Consider the following 22,462-nt stretch of genomic DNA (forward strand, 5'->3'; position numbering starts at 1 on the left):
TTAATCACAATCCAGATTTAAATGATTCCACCAACAACTGGAATCCAGCAACATTTCAGTGTCCTGTACCTGGTTCAATGTTCCAATTTTAATGTGAATTTTCATCATGGCAATTTTCAATCCAGGTATTTCTATTTCCTATTATGAAGGCCTAGTACCAGTTAAGAACTTCTGTAAACAGAAAAGAAGAAAAGAACCCTTTTTGTTCAACCTAAGGATTAAACCTGCAAAAAAAAAAAAAAAAATGGACAGACTAGACAGAATTAGAAATAGAATTGGCCAAAACAAAAATGCCAGTCATTTTCCAAAAGTATTCATCCCACACCTCGATGCTGACAAGTGTTTCTGCCTGTCTTCCTACTCGGTGACTTTCCTCTCTCGCTCACTTCCTCCCCAGATCTCTCTGGTGGCATGAGTTCACATCTCTGAGGCTATTGCTCAAAAGCCAGTGGGAAAGAGCTCATTGGTTTGGCATTTTGACTCCATGTTTTCTTAAAAGAATATATCAAATGTAGCAACAGTTAAGACATTTAGGGTAGGTGTTACAACACCTCTTCCCCATGAAGGCCTAGAAAGGTTTTTCTGTGCCATGCATCACTGTATAACACCAGCTCCTTCTGTGGCTTCTACTTGCAGGTGACAGAGGTCTTCCCGGTGGAGAATAGGGAGAGTCAAAGCTGACTCTACAGAATCCACAGGGGGAGGAGTCTGCAGGGGAGAGCGACTGGGGAACTTTCTGAAAGGCGCCCTTAGTGTGGGCTGAGAACTCTGGAGTAGCGCCACCACTTCCTGAAGAAACGTGGAGGTTTGATTCATTGTGTTGATCTTCATCCCTGTTTGAGTGTTTTATAAATGGACCCCACGTCCTGTCCTACGAAGCTAATCATGAGCCACCCTGCTGTCACTTGTTTCTTCAATTTGGGAATAAGTTTTTTAAAAATGGGTAATATGACCCCAAAACAACAGATTACAGCACCACATTGGATGCATTTTAAGTATCAAAGGAATACTTACACTTACTCCAGTTTTCCGTTCTGAAAATCTACCCCTCTGCTGGGTTAACTTTCATAACCTCTCACAACACTATTGTGATAGCTGTTAAGATTTTATTTTCAACGTTACTAAAATCAGGACGAAGATGTCCCTTCATAGACTGATAGGCCGAGTCCTGATGTTACAAGCACCAAGCAGAGCAAAAGCATATCTATTCAGAGCTTGCTGTGTGTGTAGGACCTTTGCCCACACATCCAGTCTCATTTCACTTAGCATAGTCATATTTCTTCATTAGCCTGTTTGTCCATAGGTTTCCAAATTAAATGCAATTACTTAAAAGGAATCAATAACATAGCCAAGACAGTTCAGACCACGGTTGGTTTCTAAAATAACTCTCCATCTTTTTTTACCAGAACAATGTGTAGTCAGGTTTGAAGAATATTTTAAGAGGCCCTAAATCAGATTAAGTGCTGGCTTTCAGGTCTTGCTCTCTCGGAACGCTGCCAGATAGCAATCTCTGTGATTGAGTCATTCTGCATTACGAGAGCTTGTTCCGATCATGCCCACATGACTCATGGCTTCTAATTCTCTTAAAAAGAGCCATGAGACCTGCAACGTTAATTACATTACAGGACAGAGTGGAGGAGTATTTAATGGAGCTGGATCCCAATTCCACACTGCAGGCTCCTGTCTGCAGAGTCATTTTGGGGTGTAGGTTTGTCCTCACCGGGAAGGCATCTTGGTCTCATGGCACCGGGGTTGTTAGTTTTTCACTTTGCAAATATATTTTTAACAAATGAAGTATGAGCTAATATGACCAGAGTAATTAGAAAGTAGGCAATTTGTCCTCCCCTGGCCCAGGCTGCGGCGAAGGCAGCTGTGTGGGCAGCAGCTGCTGGGTGTTTGCATGGAAAACTGGGTATAGATTTCATTCTGAGAGGAGCGTGTTATCGGAAACGGTCATTTCCCCTGAGTGTGAGTGATAAATCTAGCGGACAGGACAGCCCACTCCAGACAGCATTTGTTTGATGGAAGGAGGTTTGCTGTGCCTTACCCAAACAGACAGCACCCACATTAATCAAGGACTGTCTGACTTCCATGTTTTTAAAGAAATGAAACAAAGGAGTGCTGCTTGGCGAAATCTGTCTGGGAATACTGAGCTGCAGCCACAAGAAGATCCCATCCACCTTCCACTGCACGCGTGGCTTTGCCGGACACGTGCCTTGGCCGACATCAGGAAGTCAGATGACATGAATCCGTGACCTAGAGCCCCCACGGCTGTTCAGGTTGCTCGGACACCGGGCTCTCCTCTGCACTCACCCGGAGCCTGCTGGCTCATGAGTGGTCGAATGCTTCAGGAGGGTCTTGGATGTTTCCGGGCTACATGGAACCCATTCAGTTCAATTCTGGTAAAGAATAAGAACAGCCCTTTATCAGCACCCTGAGGTCAAGGAGCATCTTTGAGACAGGACACAATCTGAGTCAGTACCAACTAACTAGTCTGCAGCTTCAGACTCAAAAGGCTGCCTTTTCTAGGGTCACACCAGTGGAGCCAGAGCCGGGATGCTGGGCCCTGCTGAGCTCATGGCCGCACCACCGCAGTGGAGTAACGGCAGACAAAGGGAGGGACCACGGAGAAGGGAGGCCACCAGGATGGGAGAGGAAAGCCTAGCATCTGAGACAAGCAGAGAAGGGAAGAGAGCAGACAGGAGAATCCCTGGTGGGATGGAAGGTGGTGGAGTTAAAGCAAACCAGTGCCTGGGGCCTGCAAGCCTCTCGTAAGCCGATTCTGCACAGACTCCCACAGCCCTCAGGAAGGTCACGACAGGTCTATTCCACCTCATCTAAACTATACAGAAATAGTTCATTAAAATATTCAAGTGATAGCATTAAAGCAAAAGTCCTCCTTAACTGACCTCCCTCAAATTCCAGGAACCACCCCCCCCAGGGGTCACCGTGGTATCAGGTGGGTACCTTCCCAGGCTGCACAGGTGCTCAGGGGCTGGGGGTGGGGGTGGAGCTGGAGGCCGGCTGGCGTCCGCAAGCTGAGACGGGTGCCCGGCCTGAGGCTGCCGCTGCCCCCTTCCAGTTCACGGAAGACGAGCAGAGGCCCAGGAGTCTTCCCAGCTCTGTTCTGCATTAACATGCAGGGTTGCAGATGATTCTTTAAGGTTTTTATTATGCATGTTGTTTCGTGTTTTAACACGAAAATACATCTTAGAAGCTTGTCCAGGCCAATAAAGTAAATGATGACATCATCCTTTCATTTGCATTTTTAAACATTTTTTTATTGAGTAATAGTCATTTTACAATGTTGTGTCAAGTTCTAGTGTAGAGCACAATTTTTCAGTTATATTATGAACATATATATATTCATTGTCACATTCTTTTTGCTATGAGCTACCACAAGATCTTGCTTATATTTCCCTGTGCTATACAGTATAATCATGTTTATCTAGTCTGCATTTTAAAATTCCAGTCAGTCCCTTACCACCCCCCACCCCCTTGGCAACCACAAGTTTGTATTCTATGTCTATGAGTCTATTTCTGTTTTGTATTTATGTTTTGTTTTGTTTTGTTTTTAGAGTCCTCATATGGCGACCTCATATGGTATCCCTCTTTCTCCTTCTGGCCCACCCCACTCAGAATGACACCCTCCAGGAACATCCATGTTGCTGCAAATGGCGTTATGTTGTCAGTTTTTATGGCCGAATAGTATTCCATCGTATAAATATACCACTTCTTCTTTACCCAGTCATCTACTGATGGACATTTAGGCTGTTTCCATGTCTTGGCTATTGTAAATAGTGCTGCTATGAACATTGGGGTGCAGGTGTCATCCTGAAGTAGAGTTCCTTCTGGATATATGCCCAGGAGCAGGATTCCTGGGTCACATGGTAAGTCTATTCCTAGTCTTTTGAGGAATCGCCATACTGTTTTCCACAGTGGCTTTCCTTGCTTCCCTCTCTCACTCTTAATGATTTAGATGTCTTCTTCTACAATTTTGTGTTTATTCTTTTTGTAATTCATGGCAGTTATCTCCTTTCCAGTTATGAGTTTCTCATTTTTGTAGCATCCTGCTTCTTTTCTATTTAGTGTAGACCTGTCAATATTTCTTTTAGCATGGGTTTAGTGTTGCTAAACTCTTAGTTTTTGCTTGTCTGTGAAGTTCTTTATCTCTCTTTCTATTCTAAAGGATAGCCTTGCTGGATAGAATATCCTAGGCTGCATCTTTTTTTCATTCAGGACTTTGAATATATCTTGCCACTCCCTTCTGGCCTGTAGTGTTTGTGTAGAGAAATCAGCTGAGAGCCTCATGGGGGTTCCCTTGTAACTCACTCTTTGTTTTTCTCTTGGTGCCTTTGGGATCATTTCTTTATCCTTGACTCTGGCCATCTTGGTTATGATATGTCTTGGTGTGGATCTGTTTGGGTTCTTCCTGTTTGGGACTCTCTGAGCCTCCTGTACTTGGATATCTGATTCCTTTAGGTCTGGGAAGTTTTCAGTCATGATTTCTTCCAATACCTTTTCAATCCCCTTTGTTCTTTCTTCCCCTTCTGGGACCCCTATTATGTGTAGATTGGCACACTTTATATTATCCCATAGGTCCCTTATATTGCTTTCATTGTTTTTTATTTGTTTTTCTTTCAGCTGTTCTGATTGGGTGCTTTCTGCTGTCCTGTCTTCTAGATCACTTATTCGTTCGTCTGCATTATCTAGTCTGCCTTTAGATCAGATCTCATCTCAGCAAATGAGTTTACTAATTCTACTTGGTTCTTCTTTATAGCTTCTATTTCATTTTTGACATATTTTATATCTCTAAACACTATTTCTTTTAGTTCCTTCAGTACTTTGATCACTTCTTTTTTGAAATCTTGATCTAGTAGACCATCAATGTCTGTTTCCTTGATCATGCTCTCAGGGGATTTCTCTTGATCTTTTAATTGGGAGTGGTTCCTCTGCTTCCTCATATTGCTCATATCTCTCTGGCACTGTGGCTTAAGGAGTCTCAGTTACCTAGTTCTCCTGGAGACGGAGTGCTCTTAATGATTTTATTGAGAGGTCTTTGTGTCTTCGCCCTGTCTCACGAACTTGGCTTGCTGTTTCCAGAGGCCCTCTGTTGGCGCCCTCGTCTGTGCTGCTCCCAGTGGCTGTCGGCTAGCAGATCGCGCCCCCTCCCAACACTTGGTCAGGTGCTGAGCTCTTATCCGGTGGGCAGGTGGGTCACTCCCCCTCCCGATGCCACAGTCAGATGGAGGCAGGTGGGTGGATCGCGCCCCCTCCCAGCACCGCGGTCAGGTGCTGCGTTCCTTCCAGGAAAGCGGGTTGCCGCCCACCCTCTCCGGGAACCGGTCGCTCCGCTGCTCTGTGCGGCTGCCCTATCCGCCTCGGGTCGGCGCTCCGAAGGCCAGCTCGGGGAAGACCGCGGAACGGCCCCGCCCCTGCTCCGGGCCAAATCTCAGCTCCTTGTTGGTCTTGGCGGCAGGAGTTCTCTGAGGTGCCAGGGCAGAAAGATCCCATCTGCCTCCTGCTGTAAACAAGTGTCAGTCCTGCCCAGGAGGTTGCGCAGCCCCGGGTGCGGATTCAGACCGGCCCCGCCCCGCCCCGCCCCCGCCCGGGCGCTCGCACAGGAGGACACGCGGCTGTGGCTGCGCCCGCCTCTCTTCTTGCGAGAAGCGCCGGTGATGGCGCCGCGGGTCTGAGGAGACAAAAGCTATGGCGCCCCTACCCCCAGGGCACACCAGTCGTGTTGCTTTGCTTTGTTCGCAATTTATGGGGGACCGAGGTGGTTCTGCTCCGTGTCCCCTCCCGGCCATGGTGCGCAGCCCCCTGCAGCCCCCGGGGCCGCCCCAGCGCAGCCGCCCCGTCCTCCACCCGGCTTGGTCCGCCTGCCCCGGCCCCAGCTGCCGGCTCGCATCTCGGGCTGGGTGTCATGGGGACCCTTTGTGCCCGTTTAACTCAGTTCTGTCGGTCAAGGGGTGCTCAGGGCAGATGTGAGCCTCGGAGGCTCCCCCTCCATCCTGCTGGCCTCTCCGTTGGAGAGGGGAGACCCAGCGAACGAGCGCCAGTCCTCCTTTGCCACTCCCTCCCTGCGGGATCGGTCCCGCAGTGTTTTGCTTTTTCTTCTTTCTTTTTCCCTTTTTTCCTACCAGATTTTTGGCATCTTTCTGTTTCGAAGAGGGCGATGTTCTGTCGGAGTTCGGCGGGTGCCCTGGTTGGTTGAGTGGGTCCGTAGATGTGAGTTTTGGTGTATTTGTGGGAGAGGGTGAGCTACAAGCGTCCTTCTACTCCGCCATCTTGCTTCCTTCTGCATTTTTTTATATTGACCCATAACCAAGACCACAAAACATCAACTTGAGCTGTTTCCAACACTGTGCTCCTACAGTGGGCAAGGTGAACATCCTTCTCCGTGAAACTGTTTCCATGAGGCGTGTTGGAGGCTGGGGGGGTGGGGTGGCTTTGTCTGCAGAACTTCCCACAAACGACTGTGAGGGTCATCCCAGAGGACAGGGTTCTGCCTGGACCCCACACTTCAGAGGCCCTCCTCCGGACTAAACCAGTAACAAATAAACCGGCTCAAGAACCCGCGGGCCTGTTGGTCACTTGGGATCCAGTGCTCCATGCTGGCATCACTGTTCATAACCCCAGCAGTCCACCCAGGTGACCAGCACTGCTCCAGCCCCAAGGAAACACTGCTCTGCACAGCGAGCCGAGTCTAAGAGGCCACTGTGCCTGCGCGGAGCAGGCCTGGACATCAGAAAGGACACCAGACCCGCACGGGAGTGCTTGGGACACCAGAGGACAGGGGACTTCAACTTTCCTTCTCAGACCTTGTGCGAACCCACTGGCTTGCTTCTCCTCCTGTTCCCAAAAGTACTCACACATTACCGTGGTATTCACAGCAGTCCCACTGGGCAGCTCAGGGACATTCTGCAAAATGAAGCAAACAATATAGCTCATTAAAACTGCATTGCACGCCCAGGTCTAAAGGTAGCTCTAGACATGTGTGGAGTAAACACGCTTGTGTGTGATGGCAGCTGGATGGACACTGAACACTAACCTGTGCTCAGTTTACTTTTGCAAATGCATTATCCTTAAAAATCTTTATAGACTAATAATGCTTAATTCAATTTTTCAAAAAAAAGATATATAACCTTTCTAAAATTTTATTCAAAATTTTGGAATTGTAATTTATATTTTGCCTTTCAATTTTAATAAGCATTTTGAGGACATTTGCTTTTTAGAGAAAGCCAGGAGTTTGCCCACAGAATTGACGGTGGTTTTCTAAATGTCTGATGAATAGGCCAAGTTAGAACCACATAAGCATTCCTTCTGACTGTTCCTGACGGTCATGTGCAGATGAGGAATGAGGAATGGCTGGGGGCACAGCAAGCCCTCAATAAACATCCGCAGACCTGAGTGAGATCAGTCCCCACAGGACGTCAGTGGACACTGGGTGGAGGCCAAGACTGAGTGCTCTTCAGTGCGCGCTGCTGGAAGCCCTGGCCCCTCGCTGGGGAGCTCTCTATCCCAACCTGGAATGCTGGGAATGCTGCTGGCTGGTCAGGGAGGCAGTGTCCCAGTACTTCCAGCATCACTGCCTTCTTTCTTCAATTTCCCAAAACTCTTGCTCTGGGTTCTGGAGCAGAATACTTTTGTGATAAATTGACCTTAATTAGGCCAGTGTATGGGCTAAGTTAAATTAAAAGAGCATTGAGCTGCCAGCAAATCCATTTAGAGATTTAAAAATATTAACCTCTTGCTAAACACGGCAGACTCTGCATATTTAGTCAGAATGATCAATTTCTCTCCAGGAGCTGAAATCAGGGCAAATTGGAGATGTTTCTTTCTATATGAAATATATGGAAAATAACCTAATATTATGAATAACCTAGTAGTATGAAATATAACCAAATATTATTATAAAAGGAAAAAATTATGAGGCATTTATGATTCCATCCCCTGCCCCCTCAAAAAGGAAAAAAAAATTATTCTCCAGCTTTGACTTATCACCCAGGCTCCAAGCTAACCCCTCCATAAACTTCCTGACAATGACACCACCCTCTCAGCAGGCCCCATTGTTGCTGCACACTTTGGAAATTTTGATTGAAGTGCAGCCTTTTTATACATCTCATTTTTCATGGATAACAAATATGAGAATTCATTTTAGGATCAAAATAGAGCATTTTGATGCTAGACTTGACATCATCCTTGTCTGTAACTGTCAAAACAAAAGCTGACGGTGACAGATCATCTTGTTAAAAGAGCTACGCTTCAGCGGTCTGGAACCCACAGGCAACGGGGTCACACTGGCTGGCAGTCACGTCCAGCGTCAGGGCATCATTCAAAACGATACAGACGCCTTAAATACGGCTCTTCTTTATGAAATAAAGTCCACGAGTTCATTAACCATGGACAGGTGTTGGGTCTCACACAAATACTTTCAGGATGCAATTCATAATTCCCAGTTTTGAAATTAGGAAGTTGAGGCCTGCCTGCCCTGGCTGCTCGGAGTTGCTCTAACAGCGCAGGACACGGGGAAGCCCCTCCCCACCCTCCGTCCTTCACACGCTCAGACTCAGAAAACGAAGCCCGCCCAGCGGGCCCGCTGCCCCTGTGGAGAACAAACCACGGTGCTGGGGATGCGGCTCTCACTGCAGAGCCTCCGGGAATTTTACCTCCAACTCAAGGAAGTGAAATTTAAATTTGGTGAAATGGAAATAACATTATTTAGCCGGCACTGTTTGAAGCCTCTCTGTAGCTCCTAAGATTTCATTCTAACAGCGACCCCACTCAGTAGCTGCTCTGATGACCTCAGGCGAGGAGACTGAGGCAGAGACCTGTCCGCGGTACCAGGAGAGAACGTCCTGGAACCGAGGGTGGGGGTGCTGCACGCACTCTCAGCTTTTATGGCTTTTCCCCTTTTTCCAGCATCTGAAATCAGTCACCACGGACCATCACAGTAGCCACACAGTGGACACCTTGCTCTCACAGCTGCCATCTCCACTGCCCACAAGAAAAGCCTCTTGGGCCCCGCGTCCAGCGGGCAGACGGCCATGGAGCTCGACCAGCTCAGCATCGCGGGGCCGCACCCCGCAGGCCCTGAGTGAGGCAGGCTGTCTCTCCGGGCACCCTCCAGTCCGTCCTGAAGCATCCTTTCAGGGCTAGAAACTCAAAGTAATCCAGTTAATGCAGACTATTTCCTCTGCCCCTAGCTGAGCCTGCTCAGAACGTGGGCCAGAGTAGCTATTAGCGGTGATTAAAAGTGAGACGGCCAGGATGAGATTCCCTTGGGAACAGAGAGAGAAGTGCCTTTCCTCCCTGGGCTCATCAGCACTAATGAAGGCTCGGCAAGGAGCCCCGTCAGGCGTGGACCGAGGACCAGGGGAGAGATGGCTCCAGAACGTTGCTTCTGATTAACTAGCTCATCAGGTGCACGTGGGATGGAAAAGTCAAGCAGAGTGTGTCGTCATCTTGCTCTTTTTAAGGAGGGACCAGAAAAGAAACAGAGCAGCATTCTAACTCTTACCAATAGCCCTCCTCTCATTCTGAGACAAAGCCAATTCAAGCTACTGTCACATTCGTGGGAGCAACACTAGATTCACTCAATTGTAGGTAGAAACCCATGCTGAGAACTAGAGAACTCAGGTGAGAACCGTCCCCAAATGGTGCGGCCCCAGCTCATCCTGGGAGCATCCCCGATTCCCCACGGTCACAGGACTGTATGGAGAAGACAGAGGGGGCAGGGGCATCCGGTCTTCCCACCTACTCGTGTTGGGTCCTGACAGCCTTAACACTGAAATCTGGGCTAGTGTTCCTGGAATAAACAATCTAATTCTGGGGAAAGGGTTATTTAACATCTGGCCAGAACTGACCTTTTCACAGTAACACTTGAAAATGGAGCTGAGGTGCCTGAATTTGGGGAGCTGTGAGCGGCCCCAGCGATGCTGCAGAATGATGTAAAAATGGTGGGAAATGTAGGCTCACCTTCCTTAAGGTGGCTCACACACCTCGACTACGGCAGGTGTGCGTGTCCCATACAAACAATGTCCCAAAGGTCCAGGGACTTGGTCATGCTGTGCCACCCAGGGAGACTGGAATGCTGTGGACTGTGCTGTGCACTTCGTAACGAACTTATTTACAAAGCAGAAACAGACTCACAGACATAGAAAACAAACTGGTGGGTACCAGGAGGAAAGGGGGTAAGAAGGGATAAACTGGGAGTTCGAGACTTGCAGATACACATGACTATATATAAAACAGATAAACAACAAGTTCATACTGTACAGCACAGGGAACTATATTCAATATCTTGTAGTAACTTATGGTGAAAAAGAATATGAAAACGTATATATGTATGTTCATGTATGACTGAGCATTATGCTGTACACCAGAAACTGACACAACATTGTAAACTGACTATACTTCAATAAACATATATATATGTGTGTGTGTGTATATGTATACATATATATATATATATATATATATATATATTCACACACATATATATACAAAAAAGAAAAGAAAAGTGAGGAACTAAGAAGAAGAACTCATTCTGGAAGAAAATGTTACCCAAAGGATGGGATAAAACAAACGTTTTATGCTGTAGAAGAGCTTAAGAATACAAGCTCAAGACAACTTGAAGAATTCGAAACCTAGATGGCAAAACAAAAGAATAAGGTGAAAAGAAAAAATCTTGGAGTGAAGAAAGCCAGTTGAAATTAAAAGACCGTTAGAGATTGAATTGTGCTGCAAAATGCAAGGCCATACATAGACTTGCTGAGAATCGAGTTACTGGAATGCAGGGAAGGCATAAGTAACAACAGTGAAGGTAGAAGAAACATTGAAAGAATCAGAGGAAAGAGGACAGATACTTGGGGAACCTCAGATTAGCAGAATAATGGCGAAAGCCTGACTCTTCATCTCCCTGTCACTTACTTCCCCCAAAACAGGACATCAAGGAGGAACACACGTTCGGCGTTTCTAGAAAAGCAAGAAAACGCAGCCACCAGACTACCTGCAACTGGAGAAGAAAAAAGAGGAAGAGAAGAAAAGGAAACCTAGAGCTCCCGCCAGATCGGCCCTCTGGACGTGAAGCACGGAGAAGAGAAGGCTTAAAAGACTCCACGTAAAGAAGCAGAAGACACCTCCAGAAGGAGAAACTGCCAGAACAAATGCCCAGTTAAGGAGCCCAGACCAGGACTTCATAGTTTACAGCCTTAGATGGAGAAAGGGACCAGAGGGCAGCTTGGAAGAACGATCGCTCTCAGGAAGAATTAAATGTATGCAGAGGAGATGTGCCTTGGAGATGATTCAGTGAAAAAAGTAGGAAGTGAGGGGGAGGAATGGAGATCTTTCAGAAATGAAAGACATGCCAGCCCTCCCCTTACCCACCACCAACACCTCCATCCCTAAAACAAACTGCACAGAAAGGGGACCGTCAGACAAGGAGTCCTAATCACGAGACCAGTAGGAATAAAGAACAGAAAATCACCCTCACGTAATGTGACAGCAACCTGCGGGAAATAAATAAATACATCAATAAATAACCTTTTCTGCTGATGAAACATTGACCAAAACCCTAAACAGAAGATTGAAGAAAATTGCAGTACAAAAACTCCGAACTGCATTTAATACCCTCAGTCAAGAATCTGGGGATGCAGTAAAGCAACATAAAAGCAAAGAAACTTTATCACAAGACACTTGTTAAACTCACCTGTGGAAAGCAGCCTCTAGTGAACCTGTACCCTAACGTGTGCACGCTGGGCAACCATGTTGATCTGTGGTCATGCTTATGCCTCAGACAACAGTGCGGCTGTATCTTCCCATAGCAGACATCCGGGAACACAGAGGGAAATTCATTTCCATCCGTGTTGCCCTGAAGATCACCAAAGGAGACTGATAATGTGTAACCTTGGACGTTAAATTATTAATGGTTGTCGTGGGCTAAAATAAAGCACGAAATCAGGATGAAAGCCCAGAGTGAAGTTGCGTTTACAGGAAGTATTACCAAATTAAGACAAAAGAAATACAGCATCAATAATTCAACAGCCTGGTAGATTGCATATGCGACCCAACCAGCAAGAAAAATCACACCCGGCTTCTGGCTTTCAGGGTTTTAGGAAAATGATTTTTTTTTATTGGAAAGGACAGCAGGGCTATATCTCTGTTAATCTTTTTCCTCCTGCTCTGGAATTAAAGGGAATGAGAAGAGAGAAGCAGTGAATTTAAGAGACACAGAGAAGGCCATTTTATGTCTCACGAGGGCACCAGCTTTGTTAAAAGTCAGATAGAAAGGTAAAAAATGTACAGAAAATTCTGACTTTCCACCCTCAAAATAAAATCATCATTTTATTAGAAATAACAATTATTTTTAGATGTTTAAGGAAGAGTGAGTGCTGAAAGGAGAATGTGAGCGGCGGTCAGCAAGGACCCCTTTAGTATAAAACATCAAATACAAATATTGAAAGACTTCTTCAAATTCCCTCCTAGACCTCCAAGGCCAGTAAACACGCACGCTTTCCCGCCCACTCAGGCTGCACTGGGGCCAGGGACCGCGCTGGGCAGCAGCAAAGCCCATCGGGCAGCTGTGGTCTCCTGCCCTCCACGGTCCCCGACCCCGGGCACCCCCAGCACCGCACAGTCACTCTGGGCGCCCTTCTGCGGGCAGGACCATGGACAGCGAGCTGTGAGGGCCTCAGTGACGACCGTTTTCCCCGCCTCTTCAGCTGGTGTAGGCTGTGTGGGGACCTGCACGTCAGTTTTGCAGCAACACGCACACACCTGGGCACCGGGTCCAAACTGACAGCCCCGGGAAGTCTCACTGCGATCAAAGCCCGCCTCTCCGGGAAAACTCAGAAATGCTCTTCCCGGGCATCCATCCCCTCTCTACAGCCCTTACTAAAGACACTTCCCCAGAAGGAACGGGTAGTGTAGCCTGCAGTAAAGGTCACCTTTCCTCCACATGCACTCAAGACAAAAGCTGTTTAAGACACTTCCAGTGTAGGTTAACTCAGGTCCAGCTGGAGGCTCTTTTTTTTTTGGCACTGATTTTAATGCTGATTCTCCAGGTCAGCCTTCAGATGTTCAAAGGTAATGATTTCAAAAAGAATAACAACAAAATTAATAGCAGCTCAACTTCATTTCTCCCTTCTAGCCGGCATGCGGGGACTGTTCTCTGGCCACTGAAAATCAATACTTTCAGGAATGATGCTGACCCACTGCTAGTGAACAGCCTTCCCAGCAGGACAAAGAATGCTCTGAAAATTCAACTTACAAACATGTCTCAGGCTTTAGAAATGCAGTCAGTGTCAGAATCCCCACTGCACCACGACCTGCTGCTTCAGTAAGGAAAACAGGTTTACATTCCAAGGGTCTCAGTAACCTGGACAGGACCCACGAGCTGGGCGCCAACTTACACTGACGGATGGTCTTCTGTCACCCTGCCTCATGGGCTGTGACTGTTTGAAACTTCAAAATGGAGGAAGTGAAACGTGGCGGGCGCTCCCGGAGGATGAGGATGAGGCAGGGCGGGGGAGCCGACACTGTCAGAACAAGAACATGTTCTTCCCAGACTCATCCGTCAGGCTCGCAGACCTTCCGACCCGTGTGCTCCCCACGTGCACAAAAGTGTCCACGATGCACGGAGACAAAACCATGGATGGCGTTTCTTCTGTGTCTAAAATATGCAGCTTTAAACAAATGACCATCCATGTAATCCTTTTAACTCGAACTACATTTCAACGTGTGCATTCTAAACACTTAGAATTGTATTCTAAAGTTAAGGGGCTCAAGTGCTGTTCAGAGATTTTAAGCCAGAGAATTGGTTAGGAAATTACAACTAATTTAAACGATGGAACACCGGGAAATTGTTAAAAATCACATTCTAGATGATTTATATGCAGGTAATGTAGTACATTAAAAAATATCTCCAAATCGTATATCCATTTTATGTCAAATAAATGTATCAGTATAGGTAAGATCTATAGATTTAATAACACTAGATATAGATAGAAATGTGGATGTAAATACATCCAAAAACCACTGAAGTTTCACACAAAAATATTCACTGCAGTTGTTCCATAGCAGAAGTATGGGTAATTTTTTGTATTTTCCCTCAAATTCTATAAATTCCCCATACGTTTATATAAGAAAAATATTGATAATTACAGTCTATATAAATTTCTCTCAATGTATACCTCTGTGTATTGAGAGTCAGCATCCTGTACTGAAGTTCAAGAAATCTCACTGTATCTAAGCACGTCTCTTCTTGAAACGACACACCTCGCACGTCCAGGGGGCCTGGAGGCTGAAGGGCCGTGGAAGCAAGGCCGCGTGTGGATGAAGAGTCAGCAGCGGTCCACCTGCGGCTCCTGAGCAGACAAGGGAGGGGCCGCAGTGCTTCACGGTGTCGCTTAGAGGGTCCTCAGCTGACGGTGTTTGTGGACATGACATAAAGCTTTGTCCACTCTGTCAGGGAGGATGACTGTGTGGAGGAGAGATACCCCATCTTCAGAAGGTCGGAGGAATTGGCTCTGAACTGACACCAGTCCAGGGGGCACAGGTGCCACTCAGGGTGAATGGTCAGAGTGGGGCTTATGGAAGGACAGCTGATAAATAGTCTTGGTCTCAGTTTGTCTCACAGCGTGTCCTGTGGGCTCACAGGCCCATCCTGTGAGGGATCATTGGAATAAATATACTCAGAACTGACATAAGTCCCACAGTGACCCCCTGACCCATGGAGTGAAGACTGGTATGGTAGGCAAAGCAGAAGTAACACCGAGAGCATTTCTGAGAGAAATCGCAGAGGTTAGTGTCACCATGAAGGACGGCAAAGACGGAAGCACTTCACTGTACACCTGAAACACTGTAAATCAACTATGCTTCAGTAAGGGGTGGGGGTATGTAATAGCAGCCAGTATAAATCCAAGCAGATCTGGGTCTAATGAGCAGCCTGCCATCACCCAGAAATAAACGCCAGGGGTTCAGACTGCAACTGACCCTCTGTTTCCTCTGAGCACCACTCACACATTCTACGAAGCAGGGCTGGTGGGATTAGAAGCCTTATGTTGTCTCTGCAGAGCCCAGGTAAGCCCACATCCTCCATTTCTTCACTGGAAAAGGACAGAGCTCCAGAAGACTGTCTGGTTCTTGGACAAATGCTGGGAACAGCAGCACCAGAGCAAAACACAAAAAGCAAAGACACCGGGAAGTGTGTGTGAGGCGCGTGGAGGGCAGCGGGGGAAGTGGCCCGCGGACTGGCCCAGCTGCTGGTCGGCCCTGTGGGCTCTCCGGTTCCCTCCCCTCTCTGAGCCCCGCCATCCTCAACTGCGTGGAGGGAGCAATGACCCACATCATTTATCGTCGGTGTCAGGTTCACATGAGACGGAAAGGCAGCGTCACATAGTGGTTGAGGGTGGGCTCAGGAAACAAGCAGCCTGGATTTCTGTCCTGGCTCTCACTAGCTGAGTGGTCCCAGGCAGGTTACTTAACTCTCGTTTAAGTTCCTTCCCCAGTAAGACGGACAGTTCTTACCCTTAAGGCTCTAGGGAGGGTTGCATGAGCTGGCACATGAGGACTCTCGTGACAGAGCCTGGCCCGTTGCTAGTGTTCAGTATCAGCTATGACGACAATGACAGTCACGACCTTGAACCAGAGTGAGGCCCATCGAGGGCCCAGAGCAAGAGGCCCCGCACATGAGCAGTCCTTCCCACGACTCAGTAATCCCCTTTAAGACGAAGACCCCAGCTTGAGCTAAAATGGCAGCCCGTATTCACGTTCCTGCAGAAACCACAGCCCTGGCAAGTCGGTCGGAATCTCAGACAACGTCTAACTCGTTTGTGTTTCTCCAGAGTCCATCAATGACTTCAACCAGTTCATCTCAAACTTTTCCAAAAACTATCCAACTCCTTTGTTCTTCTGTTGTGAGACTGTTACACTCAGTGCTTTTACTGTAAAGTTCTGTCCTAAATAGTTAAACCTCACCAGGCACTTTTATAGGGTTTGATGACGAGTGAGAAACATCTGTCCAGACAGACCCATGGAAAACCACTATTTTATTAAACACAGTTGCATTCACACGCCATGCACAGATCCGTGGTGGGGGGGCTGACAGCCCCGTGGAACGTGGGTCAGGCTTTCCAGAGCCTGCTGGCTTCACCGGAAAACATACATTTCCTACCACTTTTACATTAGTTTTTCATGTTGTCATATTTTCAGACAAAAATAACAAAACAGTTATACCAAACAATAATATTTCACACAAGTGGACACCTCCCACCTTCTCCAGTGTATTTATGTCTACGTGCTTGGAAGAGCTAACAGTCCATTACTGCATCCAAGCAATGACAGTGGAGCCCAGACTGTACTTCTGGGGGTAATAAATCACACGAACAGAGCAGCACTCCTAGCAGTGAGACCTGCAGACGATAAAATGCGTGTACATTTGTCTTCTGAAAAAATGTAAACAGATATAGACAATGCAGAAATAGATCTATTGGTTAATGTCCAAAGACACCTGTTTTTCTCTTCTTTCTGTATGTTTTCTTATTTTCATGGTTTTTTTTTAACATGCCAGCCTTGCTTTGCAAAAATATGCATAATCAGGTTAGAAAAATGCTCAGCCAACAGCATGAAGAGCAGGGGTTCTCAGATCCAGTTTTGCATCAGAAGCACCTGGGCGGCACCTGGTTTTAACCCAGACATTAACCTCCAGGGTTAGAGGCCACGACAGTGGCTCTCCTTGGTGTCAGGGCAGAAGTGGGTAGTGACAAACGGGGACCAGAGAGGGTCTTCCTAGGAGACAGCAGTGTTCTTTTCCCTAACCAGAGTGATGATTATAATTATGTGTTTACTTTGTGACGTTTAATCAGGTTTCATACTTACAGTTCACACACTTTTGTGTCTCTATGCTATGCTCCAGTAAAAAGTCTTTTTAAAAATGAGTAACTAACGTGTAAAAAGTTATCAAGGAAATATTTTTTAAATGAAGGACTAGTCAAAAAGCAGCAAAAATTTGTATTTTCCACCTCAGAAACAACACATGATGCCAGTTGTTCACCTGTTTATAAGAGGAGTAGGTTCCCCCACAACAGAAGAGGCACTGACTCAGGAGTGAGAGGCACGTGTTTGCTGTGCCCCGAGCCGCAGACCAGGGGCGCTGCTCACAGTCCCTCCTCCCCAAACCCGCAGGCCTGGGGGAGGCCCCAGACTGGCTCATGTTTGACGGCTGCTCTGGCCAGGGAGCAGGGTCGTGTTTTATAATCACTGTTCCCCCCTCTGGGAACGTGAGAGTCAGGAGGAAAGTAATTGCCAGGAAGAAGCCGAGCAGGAGCGAATGGCCGGAGAGTCAGTCCGTCCAGGGTTTCGCTGATGTTAACTTGATTTAGTTATTGGCCTAAGTGACTGTATTAGGAAAATCAATACACCTGAAACACACTTTTCCCAGGTATGTGGGAGAATTAGGTTATGTTTTGTGTTCTAGCACCCAAATCCAAGCAACCAGACTGATTCCTGAGCAATGAAGTTGATTCTTTTTTTTTTCCCCTTCATTCTATCTCTGAGTTTCTCAAAAATCTGAGCCTAAAGCAGAAAGCTCATGAGCTACTATTTTATTAAAAGGATGATCCTGTCGGCAGACATGAGGGACAAGGTGACTGAGCAGGGAGGGCAGCAGAGCCAACGCGGGGACCCCTGCCCAGCCAGTCCCTGCCCAACATGAGTGACTGTTCAATCCAGGACACCCAAAAAAGTCCCGGTAACAGTAGATTGGGACTGGCCCTCGGACGAGGCAAAGGAGGATAATTCATGCACTGTTCCCCACTCCTGCTGGCCCAAGCCTACTTCTTGGAAGACTAACTCCCCACACTCCAGGCTGCACCCCCGTGCACAGGTGGGCCGCCCTGGAGAAGGAGGCCGGGGTGTGCCGTGTGGGATGCAGGTGAGGGCTGATCAGGTGCACCTGCACAGAGCTGCCCAGACAGGGATAGAACCAGAGACTGGGGAGGCAGAGAGGGTCTGCGGAGGCCAGGGGGACTCTGACCCAAAGCCACTCACTAGGCTTAGAAAAACACGTGTGGTCCCCTCAACTCTGTGAGGCAAACTCAAGGAGACGTTTAAGTATCAGCATCACTGGCAACATCTTGTCTCAGAAAATGTGACATCAAATCAGTGCGGATTTATCTCGAGTTTGGAAGGGGTTTCATCTGAGCATTCTTTGTCAGTGTGTGAAAAGTCAAAAAAAACAAAAACAAAATTAAAGTCTCCCTCTAGTGTCCAAACTGCTATCTTACAATTCTGTCCATTATGAAATGGAGAAGCACATCCAGATGGCAAAATATTGATTAATCTTGTAGAGAACATTTTTTCAGCTGATAAATGGAGTAACAGAAAGTGGTATACGCATACAACAGTACACTACTCAGCCACAAGAAGGACATGCTGGTTCAGGCAATGGCACGGGGGAGCCTTGACAGCACGTGGCCAGTGAAAGAGAGCTTCACACTGCATTTGTGTGAAGTGTGCAAACTGGGCAAATCCCTGGAGGCAGAAGGTAGGTTCCATCTCCAGGATGAGGGGTGGGGGCTCCCTGCTGGGGGCACAGGGCTTCTCTGGGGGATGGGGAAGCACTCAGGATTAGATAGCAGTAGTGTTTGCATGACTCCGCGAATCCCTCTAAAACCCTGACTCGTACCCTTTAGATGGTGGATTTTATGGAACATGAATTACAGTTGACCCTTGAACAATGCAGTGGGCAGAGGCATCATCCCGTCACCCACCTAGTCAAAAATCTGAGTATGACTTCACAGTCGGCCCTCACATCCACAGCTCCCTCGTCCCCAGGGCAGATCAACCACCTGGATGTGTGGCACTGCGGTATTTACTCTTGAAAATATCCAGGAATAAATGGACCCACACAGTTCAAACCTGCATTGTTCAAGGGTCAATTGTGTATCTCAATAAACTGCTATTTAACAAAACAGAAAAATGCATAAATCATAAGTGTAAGACCCAATGAATTTTCAGTGAACACACCCTTGTAACTAGCACCCAGATCAAGAAATAGAGTATTCCTTTTTTTTTTTTTAATTTATTACATCTTAGAGGGGTTGAGGAGGGTTAGGTTTTTTAATGGAAGCACTGGGGGTTGAACCCAGGACTTTGTGCATGTTAAGCACACGCTCTGCCACTGAGCTCTACCCTCCCCCAAGAAATACAGTCAGAAGCAATCTTCTTCTTCAATATTCCCCACTCTCCTGACACCGTAAATTAGTTTTTACCCCTAATTTGGCCTTCACATGTATAGAATTACAAAGAATATGCCCTTTTGTGTCTGACTTCAACACAATAGCAACCCCCTCACATATGTGAGACTCACGCAACTGCTGTGCAGACCGTTCACTCTCACTGACCGGTGTCACCCTGCTGGGCGAACACACAGCACTGCACACATTCTGCTGCTGATGGATAAATAGGTTGTTTTCTGCTTTGCGCTGTACTGCAGGTCACGCTGCTATGACCGTTCGTATAAAGATGGGTGCACTTTTGATGAACGTGTGTGCATTTCTGTTGGTTATATTCTTAGGAAAGAAATTGCTAGAATCTGAGTTATGCAAGGCTCCGGTTTAGTGAATTCTGCTAGTTTTCTGGTGAGAAGTATATGAAAATTCCAGTTGCTCCACATCCTTGCAAATGCTTTTACGCACAAGCACACACACACGCCCCTGCTGGGATTTTATTGGCATTGCACTGAATCTACAGATCAGTTTTGAGGAATTGACAGCTTGTCAATATTTAGTCTTCCAATTTATGAACATGGTAGGTTTCCCCATTTGTTTAGGTCTCTTTAATTCTCTTGTAAATGTCTTATAAAAATAATATTAGTCTTGCACAACTTTTATTAAATCAGTCCTAGGTGTTTAATGCTGTAAGTAATAACAGCCACGCCATCTCTCACAAGATCTGGACCTCAGCCCTGGTGGCTGCAGAGGACAGATCCCCTCCTGGGAGCTCCCATCTCAGCCCTACTGATGGTGGCTGCTCCTTCTGCTATTCCCAAATTCTTTAGAGTTTTTCTTTTTATTCTTACTAGCCAATCCCTCTTACTTCAGTCCCTTGCATGGCTCATAACTCTCTGTGTTAAACTTCCTCTGCTCAAATGACTGTGTGGTTCCTCTGTCCTGTCTGGACCAAGACTAACACACATGTAAAAATACTGTGCACATATTTTAAATGCTTAATATTTGTGATGCTTCTCTTTCACTTTTTGACATAGATATTAAGCATCCCCTGCCCGCTCACAGATAACTTTGTAACTATTTCAGTCTAACTTGTTTGATTATCTCCAAATGTAAATAGAGAACCTGTTATTTTGTCAGTTGGCTCCCAGTATCTTCCATCTTTCCCAAGGCAAGAGATTAAAGAAACATTTTTATAAGATTAAAATGCACCTTTAAAATACTGGGGAGGTGGAGTGGCAGGTTTGAATAGTGGACTAAAGACAAGATGGAAAATTCTCCTGTGTTTAAAAAATGGAGGATAAAATCATCAGAAGAATATGACAAAGAAACAAAAGGTGACCCTGGTAAAAGAAAAATCATAAACACAGGGAAAAAATATTTACTGTTATAACCTTCAAGACTCTTTCTCTCACTCACTCTGTGGAAGACCTCATTCTGCCTCGTGGACTTAAATTCCTTCTACATGGTGCTGTCTCCCAAATTGGTGTCTCAGATCTCAACACTGAATTCCTGAACTGTCCATCCAACTGCCTACTCCATATCTCTACTCCTGTGCTTAATATACAGTTGATCCCACGTGCAAAAGAGTGAAACCGGACCACTGTCTAACACCATACACAAAATCAATTCACAACGGAATAAAGACCTTAATTGAATGTAAGACTGGAAACCACAAAACTCCTGAAAGAAAATACAGGTGGTGAGCTCGTTGACATCAGTCTTGGCAATGATTTTTTGGATTTGACACCAGAAGTAAAAATAAACAAGTGGGATGACATCAAATAAAAAGCTTGGGCACAGCAAAGGAAACCACCAATGTAAGAAAAAGGCAACCTAATGGGAGAAGATATTTGCAAATCATATATCCGGTAAGGGGTTAATATTCAATGTATGTGAAAAACTCATACAACTCAATAGGGGGAATAAAATCAAGTAATCTGATTAAAAATGGACAGAAGATCATAATAGATATTTTTTCCCAAAGAGTATGTACAGATGGCCAACAGGTACATGAAAAGATGCTCAACATCAAATCATCAGAGAAGCACAAATCAAAACCACAAGGAGATATCACCTCACACCCATCAGAATGACTATATCAAAAAGACAAGAAATAAATGCTGGTGAGGATGTGGAGAGAAGGGAAACCCAGCTCACTGTTGGTGGAAATGTAAATTGATGCAGTGACTATAGAAAACAGTATGGAGAGTCCTTGAAAAATTAAAAATAGAACTATCATATGACCCAGTAATTCCACTTCTGGGTATTTATCTGAAGAAAAATGTTAAGTCAAAAAGATATATTCACCCTATGTTCATTGCAGCATTATTCACAGTAGCTAAGATACAGAAACAATCTTTATGTCCATCAATGGATGACTGGGATAAAGAAAATGCAATAGATAGATAGATAGATAGATAGATAGATAGATAGATAGATATAATGGAATATTATTCATCAATAAACAAAGGAAATCTTGCCATTGGCAACAACATGGATATACATTTAAGGCATCATGCTAAGTGAAATAAGTCAGACGGAGAAGACAAATACCATATGATCTCACTTATATGTCAACTCTAAAAAATAAAAAATAATTTAAAAGCCAAGCTCACAGATACAGAGAACAGATTGGTGGTTGCCTGAGATGGGGGATAAGAGCTGGGCAAAATGGGTGAAGGTGGTCAAAAGCTACAAACTTGGCAGGTATAAAATAAACAAGTCCTGGGGATGTGATGTACAGTGTGGTGACTCAAGTTAATAATACTGCATTACATGTTTGAAAGTTAATAAGACAGTACACCTTAAAATTTCTGATTACAGGAAAAAAATTTGTCTGTATGGTGATGGATGTTAACTAGACTTACTGTGGTCATTTTGCAAGATACACAAATCTTGAATCATTATGTTGTACATTTGAAACTAATATAATGTTAAATGTCAGTTATACCACATTTAAAAAAGAAAATTTTAACAAAACTCTTAAAAGACTCATTCATGAAAACACTACTGAGAGAAATTTTAAAAGACCTAATAGGCATGCATACCATTTCTATGAATCGAAAAGCTCAATACCATTAAGCTATCAGTTCTTCTGAAATTGATCTATAGAGTCCAAGCAATTTCAGTCACAAACTAACAAAAAGATTCTAAGTTTTACATGAAAATACAATTGCCCTGGAAGCATTGAAAAATAAAGTCATAAGGAAGCACTAGACCTGTAGCCA

The 22,462-nt window shown here is 45.7% G+C and overlaps 1 long non-coding RNA gene across 2 annotated transcripts in view; it reads right to left on the minus strand.

The window, feature by feature from the left end:
- LOC106728653 overlaps window positions 1–22,462 on the minus strand; it is a 32,759-nt gene that overhangs the window by 8,072 nt on the left and 2,225 nt on the right. Inside the window, exons 2-4 of one of the 2 annotated variants that reach the window (XR_004324774.1) lie at window positions 6,876–6,924; window positions 2,968–3,127; window positions 2,314–2,399 (exon numbers count right to left, since the gene is read on the minus strand). This is a non-coding gene — a long non-coding RNA (uncharacterized LOC106728653). Of the gene's footprint in view, window positions 1–2,313; window positions 3,128–6,875; window positions 6,925–22,462 lie in introns of both variants that reach the window. The other variant, XR_004324773.1, reaches the window with a different exon arrangement.

This window comes from Camelus ferus, chromosome 12 (assembly GCF_009834535.1).
Source record: "Camelus ferus isolate YT-003-E chromosome 12, BCGSAC_Cfer_1.0, whole genome shotgun sequence".
In the NCBI taxonomy this organism is placed as follows: domain Eukaryota; kingdom Metazoa; phylum Chordata; class Mammalia; order Artiodactyla; family Camelidae; genus Camelus; species Camelus ferus.